Here is a 24,326-nt window from a genome sequence, read left to right on the forward strand (position 1 = left end):
AGAGACACAAATCTACAATGGACATAGTGTAAAATGGTCCAATTCAAGTAAGTTATTCATTTGGCATCATTCGAATGGATAGAAATCAAGTTTTAATGAAAATTATCATACTCTGCCAAAACGTGCTTTTCAGCCCCTGAAAAGCACATTTTGGCCATAAAAACTGAATATGTCCCCTGCAATCAAAGGAACTGTCAGAGACACAAATCTACAATGGATATAGTGTAAAATGGTCCAATTCAAGTAAGTTATTCATTTGGCATCATTCGAAGTGATAGAAATCAAGTTTCAATGAAAATTATCATACTCGGCCAAAACATGCTTTTCAGCCTCTGAAAAACACATTTTGGCCATAAAAACTGAAAATGTCCCCTGCAACCAAACGAACTGTCGGAGACACAAATTTACAATGGACATCGTGTAAAATGGTCCAATTCAAGTAAGTTATTCATTTGGCATAAATCGAAGTGATAGAAATCAAGTTTTAATGAAAATTATCATACTTGGCCAAAACATGCTTTTCAGCCCCTGAAAAGCACATTTTGGCCTTAAAAACTGAATATGTCCCCTGCAACCAAACGAACAGTCAGAGACACAAATCTACAATGGACATAGTGTAAAATGGTCCAATTCAAGTAAGTTATTCATTTGGCATCATTCGAATTGATAGAAATCAAGTTTTAATGAAAATGATCATACTCGGCCAAAACATGCTTTTCAGCCCCTGAAAAGCACATTTTGGCCATAAAAACTGAATATGTCCCCAGCAACCAAACGAACTGTCAGAGACACAAATCTACAATGGACATAGTGTAAAATGGTCCAATTCAAGTAAATTATTCATTTGGCATTATATCGAAGTGATAGAAATCAAGTTTTAATGAAAATTATCATACTCGGCCAAAACATGCTTTTCAGCCTCTGAAAAGCACATTTTGGCCATAAAAACTGAAAATGTCCCCCGCAACCAAACGAACTGTCGGAGACACAAATCTACAATGGACATAGTGTAAAATGGTCCAATTCAAGTAAGTTATTCATTTGGCATCATTCGAAGTGATAGAAATAAAGTTTTAATGAAAATTATCATACTCGGCCAAAACATGCTTTTCAGCCCCTGAAAAGCACATTTTGGCCTTAAAAACTGAATATGTCCCCTGCAACCAAACGAACAGTCAGAGACACAAATCTACAATGGACATAGTGTAAAATGGTCCAATTCAAGTAAGTTATTCATTTGGCATCATTCGAATGGATAGAAATCAAGTTTTAATGAAAATTATCAAACTCGGCCAAAACGTGCTTTTCAGCCCCTGAAAAGCACATTTTGGCCATAAAAACTGAATATGTCCCCTGCAACCGAACGAACTGTCAGAGACACAAATCTACAATGGACATAGTGTAAAATGGTCCAATTCAAGTAAATTATTTATTTGGCATCATTCGAAGTGATAGAAATCAAGTTTTAATGAAAATTATCATACTCGGCCAAAAAATGCTTTTCAGCCTCTGAAAAACACATTTTGACCATAAAAACTGAAAATGTCCCCTGCAACCAAACGAACTGTCGGAGACACAAATTTACAATGGACATCGTGTAAAATGGTCCAATTCAAGTAAATTATTCATTTGGCATTATATCGAAGTGATAGAAATCAAGTTTTAATGAAAATTATCAAACGCGGCCAAAACATGCTTTTCAGCCCCTGAAAAGCACATTTTGGCCATAAAAACTGAATATGTCCCCTGCAACCAAACGAACAGTCAGAGACACAAATCTACAATGGACATAGTGTAAAATGGTCCAATTCAAGTAAGTTATTCATTTGGCATCATTCGAATTGATAGAAATCAAGTTTCAATGAAAATTATCATACTCGGCCAAAACATGCTTTTCAGCCCCTGAAAAGCACATTTTGGCCATAAAAACTGAAAATGTCCCCTGCAACCAAACGAACTGTCGGAGAAACAAATCTACAATGGACATAGTGTAAAATGGTCCAATTCAAGTAAGTTATTCATTTGGCATCATTCGAATGGATAGAAATCAAGTTTTAATGAAAATTATCATACTCGGCCAAAACATGCTTTTCAGCCCCTGAAAAGCACATTTTGGCCATAAAAACTGAAAATGTCCCCTGCAACCAAACGAACTGTTGGAGACACAAATCTACAATGGACATAGTGTAAAATGGTCCAATTCAAGTAAGTTATTCATTTGGCATCAATCGAAGTGATAGAAATCAAGTTTTAATGAAAATTATCAAACTCGGCCAAAACATGCTTTTCAGCCCCTGAAAAGCACATTTTGGCCACAAAAACTGAATATGTCCCCTGCAACCAAACGAACTGTCAGAGACACAAATCTACAATGGACATAGTGTAAAATGGTCCATTTCAAGTAAGTTATTCATTTGGCATCATTCGAAGTGATAGAAATCAAGTTTTAATGAAAATTATCATACTCGGCCAAAACATGCTTTTCAGCCCCTGAAAAGCACATTTTGGCCTTAAAAACTGAATATGTCCCCTGCAACCAAACGAACTGTCAGAGACACAAATCTACAATGGACATAGTGTAAAATGGTCCAATTCAAGTAAGTTATTCATTTGGCATCATTCGAATGGATAGAAATCAAGTTTTAATGAAAATTATCATACTCTGCCAAAACGTGCTTTTCAGCCCCTGAAAAGCACATTTTGGCCATAAAAACTGAATATGTCCCCTGCAATCAAAGGAACTGTCAGAGACACAAATCTACAATGGACATAGTGTAAAATTGTCCAATTCAAGTAAGTTATTCATTTGGCATCATTCGAAGTGATAGAAATCAAGTTTCAATGAAAATTATCATACTCGGCCAAAACATGCTTTTCAGCCCCTGAAAAGCACATTTTGGCCATAAAAACTGAATATGTCCCCTGCAACCAAACGAACTGTCAGAGACACAAATCTACAATGGACATATTGTAAAATGGTCCAATTCAAGTAAGTTATTCATTTGGCATCATTCGAAGTGATAGAAATCAAGTTTTAATGAAAATTATCATACTCGGCCAAAACATGCTTTTCAGCCCCTGAAAAGCACATTTTGGCCTTAAAAACTGAATATGTCCCCTGCAACCAAACGAACTGTCAGAGACACAAATCTACAATGGACATAGTGTAAAATGGTCCAATTCAAGTAAGTTATTCATTTGGCATCATTCGAATGGATAGAAATCAAGTTTTAATGAAAATTATCATACTCTGCCAAAACGTGCTTTTCAGCCCCTGAAAAGCACATTTTGGCCATAAAAACTGAATATGTCCCCTGCAATCAAAGGAACTGTCAGAGACACAAATCTACAATGGACATAGTGTAAAATTGTCCAATTCAAGTAAGTTATTCATTTGGCATCATTCGAAGTGATAGAAATCAAGTTTCAATGAAATTTATCATACTCGGCCAAAACATGCTTTTCAGCCCCTGAAAAGCACATTTTGGCCATAAAAACTGAATATGTCCCCTGCAACCAAACGAACTGTCAGAGACACAAATCTACAATGGACATAGTGTAAAATGGTCCAATTCAAGTAAGTTATTCATTTGGCATCAATCGAAGTGATAGAAATCAAGTTTTAATGAAAATTATCAAACTCGGCCAAAACATGCTTTTCAGCCCCTGAAAAGCACATTTTGGCCACAAAAACTGAATATGTCCCCTGCAACCAAACGAACTGTCAGAGACACAAATCTACAATGGACATAGTGTAAAATGGTCCATTTCAAGTAAGTTATTCATTTGGCATCATTCGAAGTGATAGAAATCAAGTTTTAATGAAAATTATCATACTCGGCCAAAACATGCTTTTCAGCCCCTGAAAAGCACATTTTGGCCTTAAAAACTGAATATGTCCCCTGCAACCAAACGAACTGTCAGAGACACAAATCTACAATGGACATAGTGTAAAATGGTCCAATTCAAGTAAGTTATTCATTTGGCATCATTCGAATGGATAGAAATCAAGTTTTAATGAAAATTATCATACTCGGCCAAAACATGCTTTTCAGCCTCTGAAAAACACATTTTGGCCATAAAAACTGAAAATGTCCCCTGCAACCAAACGAACTGTCGGAGACACAAATCTACAATGGACATAGTGTAAAATGGTCCAATTCAAGTAAGTTATTCATTTGGAATCAATCGAAGTGATAGAAATCAAGTTTTAATGAAAATTATCAAACTCGGCCAAAACATGCTTTTCAGCCCCTGAAAAGCACATTTTGGCCATAAAAACTGAATATGTCCCCTGCAACCAAACGAACTGTCAGAGACACAAATCTACAATGGACATAGTGTAAAATGGTCCAATTCAAGTAAGTTATTCATTTGGCATCATTCGAAGTGATAGAAATCAAGTTTTAATGAAAATTATCATACTCGGCCAAAACATGCTTTTCAGCCCCTGAAAAGCACATTTTGGCCTTAAAAACTGAATATGTCCCCTGCAACCAAACGAACAGTCAGAGACACAAATCTACAATGGACATAGTGTAAAATGGTCCAATTCAAGTAAGTTATTCATTTGGCATCATTCGAATGGATAGAAATCAAGTTTTAATGAAAATTACCATACTCGGCCAAAACATGCTTCAGCCCCTGAAAAGCACATTTTGGCCATAAAAACTGAAAATGTCCCCTGCAACCAAACGAACTGTCGGAGACACAAATCTACAATGGATATAGTGTAAAATGGTCCAATTCAAGTAAGTTATTCATTTGGCATCAATCGAAGTGATAGAAATCAAGTTTTAATGAAAATTATCAAACTCGGCCAAAACATGCTTTTCAGCCCCTGAAAAGCACATTTTGGCCATAAAAACTGAATATGTCCCCTGCAACCAAACGAACTGTCAGAGACACAAATCTACAATGGACATAGTGTATAATGGTCCAATTCAAGTAAGTTATTCATTTGGCATCATTCGATTGGATAGAAATCAAGTTTTAATGAAAATTATCATACTCTGCCAAAACGTGCTTTTCAGCCCCTGAAAAGCACATTTTGGCCATAAAAACTGAATATGTCCCCTGCAACCAAACGAACTGTCAGAGACACAAATCTACAATGGACATAGTGTAAAATGGTCCAATTCAAGTAAGTTATTCATTTGGCATCATTCGAATGGATAGAAATCAAGTTTTAATGAAAATTATCATACTCTGCCAAAACGTGCTTTTCAGCCCCTGAAAAGCACATTTTGGCCATAAAAACTGAATATGTCCCCTGCAATCAAACGAACTGTCAGAGACACAAATCTACAATGGACATAGTGTAAAATGGTCCAATTCAAGTAAGTTATTCATTTGGCATCATTCGAAGTGATAGAAATCAAGTTTTAATGAAAATTATCAAACTCGGCCAAAACATGCTTTTCAGCCCCTGAAAAGCACATTTTGGCCATAAAAACTGAATATGTCCCCTGCAACCAAACGAACTGTCAGAGACACAAATCTACAATGGACATAGTGTAAAATGGTCCAATTCAAGTAAGTTATTCATTTGGCATCATTCGAAGTGATAGAAATCAAGTTTTAATGAAAATGATCATACTCGGCCAAAACATGCTTTTCAGCCCCTGAAAAGCACATTTTGGCCATAAAAACTGAATATGTCCCCAGCAACCAAACGAACTGTCAGAGACACAAATCTACAATGGACATAGTGTAAAATGGTCCAATTCAAGTAAATTATTCATTTGGCATTATATCGAAGTGATAGAAATCAAGTTTTAATGAAAATTATCATACTCGGCCAAAACATGCTTTTCAGCCTCTGAAAAGCACATTTTGGCCATAAAAACTGAAAATGTCCCCCGCAACCAAACGAACTGTCGGAGACACAAATCTACAATGGACATAGTGTAAAATGGTCCAATTCAAGTAAGTTATTCATTTGGCATCATTCGAAGTGATAGAAATAAAGTTTTAATGAAAATTATCATACTCGGCCAAAACATGCTTTTCAGCCCCTGAAAAGCACATTTTGGCCTTAAAAACTGAATATGTCCCCTGCAACCAAACGAACAGTCAGAGACACAAATCTACAATGGACATAGTGTAAAATGGTCCAATTCAAGTAAGTTATTCATTTGGCATCATTCGAATGGATAGAAATCAAGTTTTAATGAAAATTATCAAACTCGGCCAAAACGTGCTTTTCAGCCCCTGAAAAGCACATTTTGGCCATAAAAACTGAATATGTCCCCTGCAACCGAACGAACTGTCAGAGACACAAATCTACAATGGACATAGTGTAAAATGGTCCAATTCAAGTAAATTATTTATTTGGCATCATTCGAAGTGATAGAAATCAAGTTTTAATGAAAATTATCATACTCGGCCAAAAAATGCTTTTCAGCCTCTGAAAAACACATTTTGACCATAAAAACTGAAAATGTCCCCTGCAACCAAACGAACTGTCGGAGACACAAATTTACAATGGACATCGTGTAAAATGGTCCAATTCAAGTAAATTATTCATTTGGCATTATATCGAAGTGATAGAAATCAAGTTTTAATGAAAATTATCAAACGCGGCCAAAACATGCTTTTCAGCCCCTGAAAAGCACATTTTGGCCATAAAAACTGAATATGTCCCCTGCAACCAAACGAACAGTCAGAGACACAAATCTACAATGGACATAGTGTAAAATGGTCCAATTCAAGTAAGTTATTCATTTGGCATCATTCGAATTGATAGAAATCAAGTTTCAATGAAAATTATCATACTCGGCCAAAACATGCTTTTCAGCCCCTGAAAAGCACATTTTGGCCATAAAAACTGAAAATGTCCCCTGCAACCAAACGAACTGTCGGAGAAACAAATCTACAATGGACATAGTGTAAAATGGTCCAATTCAAGTAAGTTATTCATTTGGCATCATTCGAATGGATAGAAATCAAGTTTTAATGAAAATTATCATACTCGGCCAAAACATGCTTTTCAGCCCCTGAAAAGCACATTTTGGCCATAAAAACTGAAAATGTCCCCTGCAACCAAACGAACTGTTGGAGACACAAATCTACAATGGACATAGTGTAAAATGGTCCAATTCAAGTAAGTTATTCATTTGGCATCAATCGAAGTGATAGAAATCAAGTTTTAATGAAAATTATCAAACTCGGCCAAAACATGCTTTTCAGCCCCTGAAAAGCACATTTTGGCCACAAAAACTGAATATGTCCCCTGCAACCAAACGAACTGTCAGAGACACAAATCTACAATGGACATAGTGTAAAATGGTCCATTTCAAGTAAGTTATTCATTTGGCATCATTCGAAGTGATAGAAATCAAGTTTTAATGAAAATTATCATACTCGGCCAAAACATGCTTTTCAGCCCCTGAAAAGCACATTTTGGCCTTAAAAACTGAATATGTCCCCTGCAACCAAACGAACTGTCAGAGACACAAATCTACAATGGACATAGTGTAAAATGGTCCAATTCAAGTAAGTTATTCATTTGGCATCATTCGAATGGATAGAAATCAAGTTTTAATGAAAATTATCATACTCTGCCAAAACGTGCTTTTCAGCCCCTGAAAAGCACATTTTGGCCATAAAAACTGAATATGTCCCCTGCAATCAAAGGAACTGTCAGAGACACAAATCTACAATGGACATAGTGTAAAATTGTCCAATTCAAGTAAGTTATTCATTTGGCATCATTCGAAGTGATAGAAATCAAGTTTCAATGAAAATTATCATACTCGGCCAAAACATGCTTTTCAGCCCCTGAAAAGCACATTTTGGCCATAAAAACTGAATATGTCCCCTGCAACCAAACGAACTGTCAGAGACACAAATCTACAATGGACATATTGTAAAATGGTCCAATTCAAGTAAGTTATTCATTTGGCATCATTCGAAGTGATAGAAATCAAGTTTTAATGAAAATTATCATACTCGGCCAAAACATGCTTTTCAGCCCCTGAAAAGCACATTTTGGCCATAAAAACTGAATATGTCCCCTGCAATCAAAGGAACTGTCAGAGACACAAATCTACAATGGACATAGTGTAAAATTGTCCAATTCAAGTAAGTTATTCATTTGGCATCATTCGAAGTGATAGAAATCAAGTTTCAATGAAAATTATCATACTCGGCCAAAACATGCTTTTCAGCCCCTGAAAAGCACATTTTGGCCATAAAAACTGAATATGTCCCCTGCAACCAAACGAACTGTCAGAGACACAAATCTACAATGGACATAGTGTAAAATGGTCCAATTCAAGTAAGTTATTCATTTGGCATCAATCGAAGTGATAGAAATCAAGTTTTAATGAAAATTATCAAACTCGGCCAAAACATGCTTTTCAGCCCCTGAAAAGCACATTTTGGCCACAAAAACTGAATATGTCCCCTGCAACCAAACGAACTGTCAGAGACACAAATCTACAATGGACATAGTGTAAAATGGTCCATTTCAAGTAAGTTATTCATTTGGCATCATTCGAAGTGATAGAAATCAAGTTTTAATGAAAATTATCATACTCGGCCAAAACATGCTTTTCAGCCCCTGAAAAGCACATTTTGGCCATAAAAACTGAATATGTCCCCTGCAATCAAAGGAACTGTCAGAGACACAAATCTACAATGGACATAGTGTAAAATTGTCCAATTCAAGTAAGTTATTCATTTGGCATCATTCGAAGTGATAGAAATCAAGTTTCAATGAAAATTATCATACTCGGCCAAAACATGCTTTTCAGCCCCTGAAAAGCACATTTTGGCCATAAAAACTGAATATGTCCCCTGCAACCAAACGAACTGTCAGAGACACAAATCTACAATGGACATAGTGTAAAATGGTCCAATTCAAGTAAGTTATTCATTTGGCATCAATCGAAGTGATAGAAATCAAGTTTTAATGAAAATTATCAAACTCGGCCAAAACATGCTTTTCAGCCCCTGAAAAGCACATTTTGGCCACAAAAACTGAATATGTCCCCTGCAACCAAACGAACTGTCAGAGACACAAATCTACAATGGACATAGTGTAAAATGGTCCATTTCAAGTAAGTTATTCATTTGGCATCATTCGAAGTGATAGAAATCAAGTTTTAATGAAAATTATCATACTCGGCCAAAACATGCTTTTCAGCCCCTGAAAAGCACATTTTGGCCTTAAAAACTGAATATGTCCCCTGCAACCAAACGAACTGTCAGAGACACAAATCTACAATGGACATAGTGTAAAATGGTCCAATTCAAGTAAGTTATTCATTTGGCATCATTCGAATGGATAGAAATCAAGTTTTAATGAAAATTATCATACTCGGCCAAAACATGCTTTTCAGCCTCTGAAAAACACATTTTGGCCATAAAAACTGAAAATGTCCCCTGCAACCAAACGAACTGTCGGAGACACAAATCTACAATGGACATAGTGTAAAATGGTCCAATTCAAGTAAGTTATTCATTTGGAATCAATCGAAGTGATAGAAATCAAGTTTTAATGAAAATTATCAAACTCGGCCAAAACATGCTTTTCAGCCCCTGAAAAGCACATTTTGGCCATAAAAACTGAATATGTCCCCTGCAACCAAACGAACTGTCAGAGACACAAATCTACAATGGACATAGTGTAAAATGGTCCAATTCAAGTAAGTTATTCATTTGGCATCATTCGAAGTGATAGAAATCAAGTTTTAATGAAAATTATCATACTCGGCCAAAACATGCTTTTCAGCCCCTGAAAAGCACATTTTGGCCTTAAAAACTGAATATGTCCCCTGCAACCAAACGAACAGTCAGAGACACAAATCTACAATGGACATAGTGTAAAATGGTCCAATTCAAGTAAGTTATTCATTTGGCATCATTCGAATGGATAGAAATCAAGTTTTAATGAAAATTACCATACTCGGCCAAAACATGCTTCAGCCCCTGAAAAGCACATTTTGGCCATAAAAACTGAAAATGTCCCCTGCAACCAAACGAACTGTCGGAGACACAAATCTACAATGGATATAGTGTAAAATGGTCCAATTCAAGTAAGTTATTCATTTGGCATCAATCGAAGTGATAGAAATCAAGTTTTAATGAAAATTATCAAACTCGGCCAAAACATGCTTTTCAGCCCCTGAAAAGCACATTTTGGCCATAAAAACTGAATATGTCCCCTGCAACCAAACGAACTGTCAGAGACACAAATCTACAATGGACATAGTGTAAAATGGTCCAATTCAAGTAAGTTATTCATTTGGCATCATTCGATTGGATAGAAATCAAGTTTTAATGAAAATTATCATACTCTGCCAAAACGTGCTTTTCAGCCCCTGAAAAGCACATTTTGGCCATAAAAACTGAATATGTCCCCTGCAACCAAACGAACTGTCAGAGACACAAATCTACAATGGACATAGTGTAAAATGGTCCAATTCAAGTAAGTTATTCATTTGGCATCATTCGAATGGATAGAAATCAAGTTTTAATGAAAATTATCATACTCTGCCAAAACGTGCTTTTCAGCCCCTGAAAAGCACATTTTGGCCATAAAAACTGAATATGTCCCCTGCAATCAAACGAACTGTCAGAGACACAAATCTACAATGGACATAGTGTAAAATGGTCCAATTCAAGTAAGTTATTCATTTGGCATCATTCGAAGTGATAGAAATCAAGTTTTAATGAAAATTATCAAACTCGGCCAAAACATGCTTTTCAGCCCCTGAAAAGCACATTTTGGCCATAAAAACTGAATATGTCCCCTGCAACCAAACGAACTGTCAGAGACACAAATCTACAATGGACATAGTGTAAAATGGTCCAATTCAAGTAAGTTATTCATTTGGCATCATTCGAAGTGATAGAAATCAAGTTTTAATGAAAATTATCATACTCGGCCAAAACATGCTTTTCAGCCCCTGAAAAGCACATTTTGGCCTTAAAAACTGAATATGTCCCCTGCAACCAAACGAACAGTCAGAGACACAAATCTACAATGGACATAGTGTAAAATGGTCCAATTCAAGTAAGTTATTCATTTGGCATCATTCGAATGGATAGAAATCAAGTTTTAATGAAAATTATCATATTCTGCCAAAACGTGCTTTTCAGCCCCTGAAAAGCACATTTTGGCCATAAAAACTGAATATGTCCCCTGCAACCAAACGAACTGTCAGAGACACAAATCTACAATGGACATAGTGTAAAATGGTCCAATTCAAGTAAGTTATTCATTTGGCATCATTCGAATGGATAGAAATCAAGTTTTAAGGAAAATTATCATACTCGGCCAAAACATGCTTTTCAGCCCCTGAAAAGCACATTTTGGCCTTAAAAACTGAATATGTCCCCTGCAACCAAACGAACTGTCAGAGACACAAATCTACAATGGACATAGTGTAAAATGGTCCAATTCAAGTAAGTTATTCATTTGGCATCATTCGAATGGATAGAAATCAAGTTTTAATGAAAATTATCATACTCTGCCAAAACGTGCTTTTCAGCCCCTGAAAAGCACATTTTGGCCATAAAAACTGAATATGTCCCCTGCAATCAAAGGAACTGTCAGAGACACAAATCTACAATGGACATAGTGTAAAATGGTCCAATTCAAGTAAGTTATTCATTTGGCATCATTCGAATGGATAGAAATCAAGTTTTAAGGAAAATTATCATACTCGGCCAAAACATGCTTTTCAGCCCCTGAAAAGCACATTTTGGCCATAAAAACTGAATATGTCCCCTGCAACCAAACGAACTGTCAGAGACACAAATCTACAATGGACATATTGTAAATTGTCCAATTCAAGTAAGTTATTCATTTGGCATCATTCGAATGGATAGAAATCAAGTTTTAATGAAAAATCATCATACTCGGCCAAAACATGCTTTTCAGCCCCTGAAAAGCACATTTTGGCCATAAAAACTGAAAATGTCCCCTGCAACCAAACGAACTGTCAGAGACACAAATCTACAATGTACATAGTGTAAAATGGTCCATTTCAAGTAAGTTATTCATTTGGCATCATTCGAATGGATATAAATCAAGTTTTAATGAAAATTATCATACTCGGCCAAAACATGCTTTTCAGCCCCTGAAAAGCACATTTTGGCCTTAAAAACTGAATATGTCCCCTGCAACCAAACGAACAGTCAGAGACACAAATCTACAATGGACATAGTGTAAAATAGTCCAATTCAAGTAAGTTATTCATTTGGCATCATTCGAATGGATAGAAATCAAGTTTTAATGAAAATTATCATACTCGGCCAAAACATGCTTTTCAGCCCCTGAAAAGCACATTTTGGCCATAAAAACTGAATATGTCCCCTGCAACCAAACGAACTGTCAGAGACACAAATCTACAATGGACATAGTGTAAAATGGTCCAATTCAAGTAAGTTATTCATTTGGCATCATTCGAAGTGATAGAAATCAAGTTTTAATGAAAATTATCATACTCGGCCAAAACATGCTTTTCAGCCCCTGAAAAGCACATTTTGGCCTTAAAAACTGAATATGTCCCCTGCAACCAAACGAACAGTCAGAGACACAAATCTACAATGGACATAGTGTAAAATGGTCCAATTCAAGTAAGTTATTCATTTGGCATCATTCGAATGGATAGAAATCAAGTTTTAATGAAAATTACCATACTCGGCCAAAACATGCTTCAGCCCCTGAAAAGCACATTTTGGCCATAAAAACTGAAAATGTCCCCTGCAACCAAACGAACTGTCGGAGACACAAATCTACAATGGATATAGTGTAAAATGGTCCAATTCAAGTAAGTTATTCATTTGGCATCAATCGAAGTGATAGAAATCAAGTTTTAATGAAAATTATCAAACTCGGCCAAAACATGCTTTTCAGCCCCTGAAAAGCACATTTTGGCCATAAAAACTGAATATGTCCCCTGCAACCAAACGAACTGTCAGAGACACAAATCTACAATGGACATAGTGTAAAATGGTCCAATTCAAGTAAGTTATTCATTTGGCATCATTCGATTGGATAGAAATCAAGTTTTAATGAAAATTATCATACTCTGCCAAAACGTGCTTTTCAGCCCCTGAAAAGCACATTTTGGCCATAAAAACTGAATATGTCCCCTGCAACCAAACGAACTGTCAGAGACACAAATCTACAATGGACATAGTGTAAAATGGTCCAATTCAAGTAAGTTATTCATTTGGCATCATTCGAATGGATAGAAATCAAGTTTTAATGAAAATTATCATACTCTGCCAAAACGTGCTTTTCAGCCCCTGAAAAGCACATTTTGGCCATAAAAACTGAATATGTCCCCTGCAATCAAACGAACTGTCAGAGACACAAATCTACAATGGACATAGTGTAAAATGGTCCAATTCAAGTAAGTTATTCATTTGGCATCATTCGAAGTGATAGAAATCAAGTTTTAATGAAAATTATCAAACTCGGCCAAAACATGCTTTTCAGCCCCTGAAAAGCACATTTTGGCCATAAAAACTGAATATGTCCCCTGCAACCAAACGAACTGTCAGAGACACAAATCTACAATGGACATAGTGTAAAATGGTCCAATTCAAGTAAGTTATTCATTTGGCATCATTCGAAGTGATAGAAATCAAGTTTTAATGAAAATTATCATACTCGGCCAAAACATGCTTTTCAGCCCCTGAAAAGCACATTTTGGCCTTAAAAACTGAATATGTCCCCTGCAACCAAACGAACAGTCAGAGACACAAATCTACAATGGACATAGTGTAAAATGGTCCAATTCAAGTAAGTTATTCATTTGGCATCATTCGAATGGATAGAAATCAAGTTTTAATGAAAATTATAATATTCTGCCAAAACGTGCTTTTCAGCCCCTGAAAAGCACATTTTGGCCATAAAAACTGAATATGTCCCCTGCAACCGAACGAACTGTCAGAGACACAAATCTACAATGGACATAGTGTAAAATGGTCCAATTCAAGTAAATTATTTATTTGGCATCAATCGAAGTGATAGAAATCAAGTTTTAATGAAAATTATCATACTCGGCCAAAACATGCTTTTCAGCCTCTGAAAAACACATTTTGGCCATAAAAACTGAAAATGTCCCCTGCAACCAAACGAACTGTCGGAGACACAAATTTACAATGGACATCGTGTAAAATGGTCCAATTCAAGTAAATTATTCATTTGGCTTTATATCGAAGTGATAGAAATCAAGTTTTAATGAAAATTATCAAACGCGGCCAAAACATGCTTTTCAGCCCCTGAAAAGCACATTTTGGCCATAAAAACTGAATATGTCCCCTGCAACCAAACGAACAGTCAGAGACACAAATATACAATGGACATAGTGTAAAATGGTCCAATTCAAGTAAGTTATTCATTTGGCATCATTCGAATTGATAGAAATCAAGTTTCAATGAAAATTATCATACTCGGCCAAAACATGCTTTTCAGCCCCTGAAAAGCACATTTTGGCCATAAAAACTGAAAATGTCCCCTGCAACCAAACGAACTGTCGGAGAAACAAATCTACAATGGACATAGTGTAAAATGGTCCAATTCAAGTAAGTTATTCATTTGGCATCAATCGAAGTGATAGAAATCAAGTTTTAATGAAAATTATCAAACGCGGCCAAAACATGCTTTTCAGCCCCTGAAAAGCACATTTTGGCCATAAAAACTGAATATGTCCCCTGCAACCAAACGAACTGTCAGAGACACAAATCTACAATGGACATAGTGTAAAATGGTCCAATTCAAGTAAGTTATTCATTTGGCATCATTCGAATGGATAGAAATCAAGTTTTAAGGAAAATTATCATACTCGGCCAAAACATGCTTTTCAGCCCCTGAAAAGCACATTTTGGCCTTAAAAACTGAATATGTCCCCTGCAACCAAACGAACTGTCAGAGACACAAATCTACAATGGACATAGTGTAAAATGGTCCAATTCAAGTAAGTTATTCATTTGGCATCATTCGAATGGATAGAAATCAAGTTTTAATGAAAATTATCATACTCTGCCAAAACGTGCTTTTCAGCCCCTGAAAAGCACATTTTGGCCATAAAAACTGAATATGTCCCCTGCAATCAAAGGAACTGTCAGAGACACAAATCTACAATGGACATAGTGTAAAATGGTCCAATTCAAGTAAGTTATTCATTTGGCATCATTCGAAGTGATAGAAATCAAGTTTCAATGAAAATTATCATACTCGGCCAAAACATGCTTTTCAGCCCCTGAAAAGCACATTTTGGCCATAAAAACTGAATATGTCCCCTGCAACCAAACGAACTGTCAGAGACACAAATCTACAATGGACATATTGTAAAATGGTCCAATTCAAGTAAGTTATTCATTTGGCATCATTCGAATGGATAGAAATCAAGTTTTAATGAAAATTATCATATTCTGCCAAAACGTGCTTTTCAGCCCCTGAAAAGCACATTTTGGCCATAAAAACTGAATATGTCCCCTGCAACCGAACGAACTGTCAGAGACACAAATCTACAATGGACATAGTGTAAAATGGTCCAATTCAAGTAAATTATTCATTTGGCATCATTCGAATTGATAGAAATCAAGTTTTAATGAAAAATCATCATACTCGGCCAAAACATGCTTTTCAGCCCCTGAAAAGCACATTTTGGCCATAAAAACTGAAAATGTCCCCTGCAACCAAACGAACTGTCAGAGACACAAATCTACAATGTACATAGTGTAAAATGGTCCATTTCAAGTAAGTTATTCATTTGGCATCATTCGAATGGATATAAATCAAGTTTTAATGAAAATTATCATACTCGGCCAAAACATGCTTTTCAGCCCCTGAAAAGCACATTTTGGCCATAAAAACTGAATATGTCCCCTGCAACCAAACGAACTGTCAGAGACACAAATCTACAATGGAAATAGTGTAAAATGGTCCAATTCAAGTAAGTTATTCATTTGGCATCATTCGAAGTGATAGAAATCAAGTTTTAATGAAAATTATCATACTCGGCCAAAACATGCTTTTCAGCCCCTGAAAAGCACATTTTGGCCTTAAAAACTGAATATGTCCCCTGCAACCGAACAAACTGTCAGAGACACAAATCTACAATGGACATAGTGTAAAATGGTCCAATTCAAGTAAGTTATTCATTTGGCATCATTCGAATTGATAGAAATCAAGTTTTAATGAAAATTATCAAACTCGGCCAAAACATGCTTTTCAGCCCCTGAAAAGCACATTTTGGCCATAAAAACTGAATATGTCCCCTGCAACCAAACGAACTGTCAGAGACACAAATCTACAATGGACATAGTGTAAAATGGTCCAATTCAAGTAAGTTATTCATTTGGCATCATTCGATTGGATAGAAATCAAGTTTTAATGAAAATTATCATACTCTGCCAAAACGTGCTTTTCAGCCCCTGAAAAGCACATTTTGGCCATAAAAACTGAATATGTCCCCTGCAACCAAACGAACTGTCAGAGACACAAATCTACAATGGACATAGTATAAAATGGTCCAATTCAAGTAAGTTATTCATTTGGCATCATTCGAATGGATAGAAATCAAGTTTTAATGAAAATTATCATACTCTGCCAAAACGTGCTTTTCAGCCCCTGAAAAGCACATTTTGGCCATAATAACTGAATATGTCCCCTGCAATCAAACGAACTGTCAGAGACACAAATCTACAATGGACATAGTGTAAAATGGTCCAATTCAAGTAAGTTATTCATTTGGCATCATTCGAAGTGATAGAAATCAAGTTTTAATGAAAATTATCAAACTCGGCCAAAACATGCTTTTCAGCCCCTGAAAAGCACATTTTGGCCATAAAGACTGAATATGTCCCCTGCAACCAAACGAACTGTCAGAGACACAAATCTACAATGTACATAGTGTAAAATGGTCCATTTCAAGTAAGTTATTCATTTGGCATCATTCGAATGGATATAAATCAAGTTTTAATGAAAATTATCATACTCGGCCAAAACGTGCTTTTCAGCCCCTGAAAAGCACATTTTGGCCATAAAAACTGAATATGTCCCCTGCAATCAAACGAACTGTCAGAGACACAAATCTACAATGGACATAGTGTAAAATGGTCCAATTCAAGTAAGTTATTCATTTGGCATCATTCGAAGTGATAGAAATCAAGTTTTAATGAAAACTATCAAACTCGGCCAAAACATGCTTTTCAGCCCCTGAAAAGCACATTTTGGCCATAAAAACTGAATATGTCCCCTGCAACCAAACGAACTGTCAGAGACACAAATCTACAATGTACATAGTGTAAAATGGTCCATTTCAAGTAAGTTATTCATTTGGCATCATTCGAATGGATATAAATCAAGTTTTAATGAAAATTATCATACTCGGCCAAAACGTGCTTTTCAGCCCCTGAAAAGCACATTTTGGCCATAAAAACTGAATATGTCCCCTGCAACCAAACGAACTGTCAGAGACACAAATCTACAATGGACATAGTGTAAAATGGTCCAATTCAAGTAAGTTATTCATTTGGCATCATTCGAAGTGATAGAAATCAAGTTTTAATGAAAATTATCATACTCGGCCAAAACATGCTTTTCAGCCCCTGAAAAGCACATTTTGGCCTTAAAAACTGAATATGTCCCCTGCAACCAAACGAACAGTCAGAGACACAAATCTACAATGGACATAGTGTAAAATGGTCCAATTCAAGTAAGTTATTCATTTGGCATCATTCGAATGGATAGAAATCAAGTTTTAATGAAAATTATCATATTCTGCCAAAACGTGCTTTTCAGCCCCTGAAAAGCACATTTTGGCCATAAAAACTGAATATGTCCCCTGCAACCGAACGAACTGTCAGAGACACAAATCTACAATGGACATAGTGTAAAATGGTCCAATTCAAGTAAATTATTTATTTGGCATCAATCGAAGTGATAGAAATCAAGTTTTAATGAAAATTATCATACTCGGCCAAAACATGCTTTTCAGTCTCTGAAAAACACATTTTGGCCATAAAAACTGAAAATGTCCCCTGCAACCAAACGAACTGTCGGAGACACAAATTTACAATGGACATCGTGTAAAATGGTCCAATTCAAGTAAATTATTCATTTGGAATTATATCGAAGTGATAGAAATCAAGTTTTAATGAAAATTATCAAACGCGGCCAAAACATGCTTTTCAGCCCCTGAAAAGCACATTTTGGCCATAAAAACTGAATATGTCCCCTGCAACCAAACGAACAGTCAGAGACACAAATCTACAATGGACATAGTGTAAAATGGTCCAATTCAAGTAAGTTATTCATTTGGCATCATTCGAATTGATAGAAATCAAGTTTCAATGAAAATTATCATACTCGGCCAAAACATGCTTTTCAGCCCCTGAAAAGCACATTTTGGCCATAAAAACTGAAAATGTCCCCTGCAACCAAACGAACTGTCGGAGAAACAAATCTACAATGGACATAGTGTAAAATGGTCCAATTCAAGTAAGTTATTCATTTGGCATCAATCGAAGTGATAGAAATCAAGTTTTAATGAAAATTATCAAACGCGGCCAAAACATGCTTTTCAGCCCCTGAAAAGCACATTTTGGCCATAAAAACTGAATATGTCCCCTGCAACCAAACGAACTGTCAGAGACACAAATCTACAATGGACATAGTGTAAAATGGTCCAATTCAAGTAAGTTATTCATTTGGCATCATTCGAATGGATAGAAATCAAGTTTTAAGGAAAATTATCATACTCGGCCAAAACATGCTTTTTGTTGGATCTAATCGATAAACATTCAATAACTTCGAATTAGAGGAAGCACACAGAGTCGGCCATGATGAGTTTTATCTAGCTTCAGCTGAAGGAGGGGGTCAGAGCAGCCAGCGGCAGGAGCGCGTCTATCCTCCAGCCTGACTAGTTTGAACTCCCTGAATCCCCCCAGCAGGTCGACTAGTTTTATTGACAAAGGTCATGTGACATAGGTACAAACAGAAGGCGGGACAGTGATCTAATCATGTTTGATACTATCACATGCAGATGATGTGCCCCCAACTCATAGGTGTCACGGACGGAAATTTCCGCTAGCCCATGCAAAATTCTGTCCTAGTGACTACACTAAATGAACCTATTGACTAATAAAAAGCAAGAATACATTCCATACTCCACATTTCCCCCCTGTAGTTACTTTGAAAGAATTTTCATTAGACATCAATTTATATCCCTCCTATCCAGGTTCTAGAATACAAATATCATCAACAGTTACTTTCAACAGGGTATGGAAAATAATAAAATCACTTGTCAAGGCAGAGGCGAAAAACTCGAGGTATTTGGCGTCATTCGAGAAAAATTCCTCTGCGTCCCTCTTAATGAGCGAACACAATTTTTTAAGTCAAGACAAGTACAATTACCCGGACGGCTCGACATCGTGGGACCCGTCACACTTCGAAAGCGCAATAATCTCCAGTATGGTTTGCCATGCGGTGATACTGTATGTCACTGTAAGCTACCAGCGTGTGCTGGATAATGTTTCAAATCATAACTTTGATACAGGGGATTACACACATAGAAAAAATACAGAACAGGAACAAAATCGCAAATGAGGGAGTTGCAAATTTGAACAGCATTGACTGGTTTCGTCTGGGATGAAGGTGCAGCAGTGTTCTCCCATCATGGCACACACACCTCCATCCTCCGTCCCGCAACATCCCTAAGGGCTTTGACAGTTTGGTTAATGAGCACTCATGTAACAGTTCAATGTCTTTACACGAAGCATAACTTTATCCACCCCAAGTTGGGAAAGTAGCAACCGTATGCTTTTCTGGGGGGCGGACCACAACTTATGGTCACCAGGAACATCACTACCCCAGATTGCATCACGTGGTTTGAATTGCACTGATTTTGCACTGATTTTGCACTGATTTTGATCTCTTATCTCTTACTGTTATGTTCACTCCCCTTAAAAGGAATGCATCTCATCTGCACCACTGAGGATTTAAGTGTGGCGTCTAGACCCAGTGAATTCAGGTTGTCAGGATACCTGTGGAAATGGGTATACGGCTACACACATAACAACTTTCATTCGGAACAATCAGTTTCTCCTGGAACACCATGAAATTATACCACACATCTTCTCCATAGTAGTTCTCCAGATTGTTCTTTCATCTTGCTGTTGAGGGATCGAAGACCCTCCAGGGCCTTGGTTAAACTCCCGTCAGCTGCTGTGTTGTTCGGGATGAACGTGCAGCATTGGTCGCCAAAGATGGAGCACACGCCACCTTCCTTTGCCAGGAGCATGTCAACAGCAATTCTGTTCTGGAACGCCATCAGGAGGTCACCGACAACTGTTCATGGATGGCTGCAAACCCTTCCTCCGTCCTGTTCTGGAGTCGTGCAATTTGGTCAGCGAGCTTATACTCATCTGGTATTGGGTCCCCGTCCAAGAGTGGACCGCTTGGCTCTGCCTTTCCAGCGTTGAGGCAGGACGTTTCCTGCACTTGTTTTCCAACTCGAGGCTCTGTGGGCGGGGCGTTCAGATACGCCCAGGCTGTCACTGACAGTCCAGTCACTGTGATGTGGATGACAACAGCTCTCACTGTGGCTTCTGTATAGAGGTGCAAAGTCTATGGGAGGTCAGGGTTAAGGGAGGGGTGCTCGTGGCTGGTGAGTAGACGTCAGATGAGTTTCTTCACGGACAAGGGTTTTGACACCGTCCGACTTAGTCCACTCAGAGTCACCTGTCTCGAACGACCTTGACCTGAATCAACTTTGACTTTTCAGCGATCTTTGCTGCTGTGGAGGTTGGTGAGTTGGGCCACGAATGGGTCTTCCCATTGTGGAGAGAACCAGGACTTCATTTTTATGACTCGGATCAGGATCCAGTCACCTGGCTACACCACCTCCTGCAAGATAGACAAAAGATCACGGCACCTTACATGTTCTTTGGATAAGTTTCTCTCCTTCATCTTCCCATAAAGGAAGTTGAAATGGTCTTCCAATAACTATCTCAAAAAGTGTTAATCTCGAGCTAGTTCTACCAGTTGTTTTGCCATGTTTTGCACTATGCTGTTTGAAAAATGAGCTCCATTGTCACTCCAGCTGATTCTGGAGATCCCATGTTCTTTACAGATCAATAAAATAACAAATTAAACAGTTCCTACAAAAATTTTAAAATAGGTATTTATACCTCTTTACCATACCTCCCCCCTGTTGAGACATTTATATGGCTCAATTATGGAATATATTTTTGGTAGGTACGGTAGGCCTTTAGCTTTGTACAGTTCGTCTGCTGACTGTTCTTGAGATCAGCTCAGTTTTGTTGTTGTGTATGCTGCTGTGTTCTGTCGTTGTCTTCAACACGTGCTTAACATTCATCATTATGTTTGTGAAAATTTAAATACCTTATCAGTCAAAATTAAACATGCTAGCTGATATTCTATTTTGAACACTGCTTCCTTGTTAAGATCAAAACCCATATTTGTTTTTTCCTCTTTCCTACAATTACACAAATTAACTAATCATACTAAGAATAGGAAAAATACAAAAAGCAAACCAGGCTGCTTTCTCCTCAGGAAAACAGCTTTCCCGTTCTCTGTAACAGTTTAGATTCACATCAATTAATATTCAGAAACAAAATGCACACATTTATAATTCTAAATAGAATTGAACCCAGTAAAATGTAATCACCCTTTGTTTGTCAGGGTCAATATTTCTAGCATAATTGTATCTTTTAGAGCAATTAAAACCCATTACTTTTAAAATGCATACTAATCAAGTCCCAATTCATCTAACAATGTGTATTGCGTTGCATATTAACCTCAGTGTTTTTTAATTCAAAATATCCCAAACTCGTAGTCTTATTATCAAATGTAACATTCCATTGTCTTCGGAGTTTGCCAATCATCTCCTATGAATCTTTCTTAATCAATATTTTTCAATAGTCAGGCATAAAATTAAATTCTAGTTACATTTCTATCCATTGTAGTTTCTCTTTTCTCTCTAATTGTTTACTTTAAAAATCTGTAAGAAGGTTTGGTCTCAATTGAAACGCTTTCATCTTTTTTTTATGGAGACAATAAAACCAATATAAAAAGTTCCTCATGGCTTATAGCATTGCTCCCCGAGCAATAATCTTTCCAATCAATATTGGAGTGCTTGCCATTTTGTCTGATTACGTCAAAAGTTTATCTTACCTGCCTCCGCATACGTTTCAACTGAGAGAACCTTCTTACAGAGCACAAAATGGATCCGCTATTTTCATGTCTGCTGGTTTGGTCAGGAACATTTGCACTCTCATCCTGGGTTGCTCATCATGTTTCCTGTTGAGAAATGCAATCTCCCTCTGCCAACCCAAAATTAATGCGTTTCTTTAAAGTTTTTTCTTTTATGCAGACATATGATTAGCCTCATCCTCCAATTCCAATCGTGTAGTTAATAATGGCGTTTGGTACATTCCACTAAATTGGATTTCCATATTTTTCCGGAACGAAACATGGAAACTTTTGTCAATTCAGTCAATTATTCTGTTAACACAATTTGGATGCCATTATCACAATAAATCAATAGTACTTTGGAATTTGGTATCAAGCACTGTCTTTTCAGTGCTCCTAAATTTTGCATAGCAGATTTGTTTCTCCACTTCAATTTTCACATTTGGAGTACTGCTGCTTTTTCCATTAAAAAATTCCTTGGACAAAATATTTTTCCATAATTTGTCGTTGCCATCCCTGGAACGGGCTTATTGGCGAATTCCGAAATCGATTCCAATTTGCTAAATCATTTTCCACCTTGATACCTAACCGATTGATTATATCTTGGTGGTCGGCCAATTAGAAACACAAAAAGACAAACAAACAATCATTCATGTTCACACTCATTTTCAGAAATCAGTGGTCTGCAATTTTTCATCACTGGTGAAGAGCGCCATCCCACGTCTGGGCTTTTTGGCAGCTTACCTCCATTTTGCTGTCTTATCAGCCTAATCATTCTCAAAAGAAATAGGTTAACGTCATTTGGTTGACATCAACTGTTTGATGCTAATGCAATTTGTATATCATTAATATTCTAATAGTCATTAAAATGAACCACGCCAAAGCATATTTCACTTGTTCCGGGCAAAACAAGGAATGCTTTTTGTGCACTTAAAAACATTCCATGCCTCTTCCGTCCCAGGGAAATCATGCCTATCCTAAATCAATTATTTTATCTAAATTTACCTAATAATTTGGATAAATGCCATTTCTGCATTGTTCTCTTGTTTGATATCATTAATAATTTGGATGATTCTTAATACTTAAGTCTAAATCGCAAATCACTCTCATATTGCTAAAACCAATAGTTAAAGCTCTGGCTGAATTCCTATCCGCTCTAAGAAGGCGGTTTTATTTAAAATAACAGCCATTTTCTGTGCTCACTGTTACCTCAATTAAAATTTAGGGAAAATAACCTTTCACTAGGCATTTCCTAATATAAATAAATATCAGTGTTTAATAAAGGACCCATAATTTGTCACTAATATATTACAACACTGTCATCTCTCTGTCTCTCTCTCCTTCCCTCCCCCTCCGTGGGGAGACAATCGGACTCAAGTGATTTAGGTTCAAACCTGCAGTGGCATTTGCATGCTGTGGTTCCTCTCTCTCTTTGTGCAGGGGGAGGGGGCCTTGGGCTGGGCTGGTGTGGGCTCTCTCCTGACTCTAGGTGTGAAAAGGGGCACTAAGAGCTTTGGGGGACCCCCCTCTTTTTGTTTGCACCGGGTGTGCTTGGTGGGTGAGGGGTGTCCGCATCTGTGAAGGGGGGCCGGCTGTAAAGTGGGCTTCTTGCCTGCTCCACATTTTTCGGCCATTTTCTTCCTTTGTTCTGTGTGTGTCTTCAGTAAGATTCAAAAGCAGGCAGACTTTTTAAGGGAATTCTCATGTTCCTTCTTCAGATTTTGGTTCTCTGAGAATTCCTCATAGGCCTTCCTCTTAGCTCATCTTGCCAAAGGTCGTACCTCTTGAGCTCATGTTCAATGATGTTCATAGGGAGGGCCCCAATTTTGAAATGTGTGACTAGTACATGAACTTGTGAGAAACATATCATTCTTGTTCTCCATGAAGATAGAAAGTTTCTTGAGGAAAGACAACCACCTAAAGCAGCTCCTCATCCTTTCTGTCCAGAATCTTCACAACCATGTTAACCATGTTTTTGTTTCATTCTTCAATGATCAGGAAAATCTCTCAGCATGAATTTCACATCTTCTTACTTCACGTCCCTTTGTTTGAACGTTTTTTTTTTTAAACAATGGTCACATGTTACGCTATTAATACATTTAAGGCGATATTTTACGGCGATTCTCTAGGGACGTCGCAT

The 24,326-nt window shown here is 37.1% G+C and overlaps 1 long non-coding RNA gene across 1 annotated transcript; it reads right to left on the reverse strand.

The window, feature by feature from the left end:
* Window positions 1-18,817: 18,817 nt before the first annotated feature.
* LOC144070283 (uncharacterized) lies at window positions 18,818-22,948 on the reverse strand. The gene is made up of 2 exons (XR_013299211.1): window positions 19,919-22,948; window positions 18,818-19,693 (listed from the first exon to the last, which is right to left on the reverse strand). It is a non-coding gene; the product is annotated as an uncharacterized LOC144070283 (long non-coding RNA).
* Window positions 22,949-24,326: the final 1,378 nt, after the last annotated feature.

This window comes from Stigmatopora argus, unplaced genomic scaffold (genome assembly GCF_051989625.1).
Source record: "Stigmatopora argus isolate UIUO_Sarg unplaced genomic scaffold, RoL_Sarg_1.0 HiC_scaffold_27, whole genome shotgun sequence".
Classification (NCBI taxonomy): Eukaryota; Metazoa; Chordata; class Actinopteri; order Syngnathiformes; family Syngnathidae; genus Stigmatopora; species Stigmatopora argus.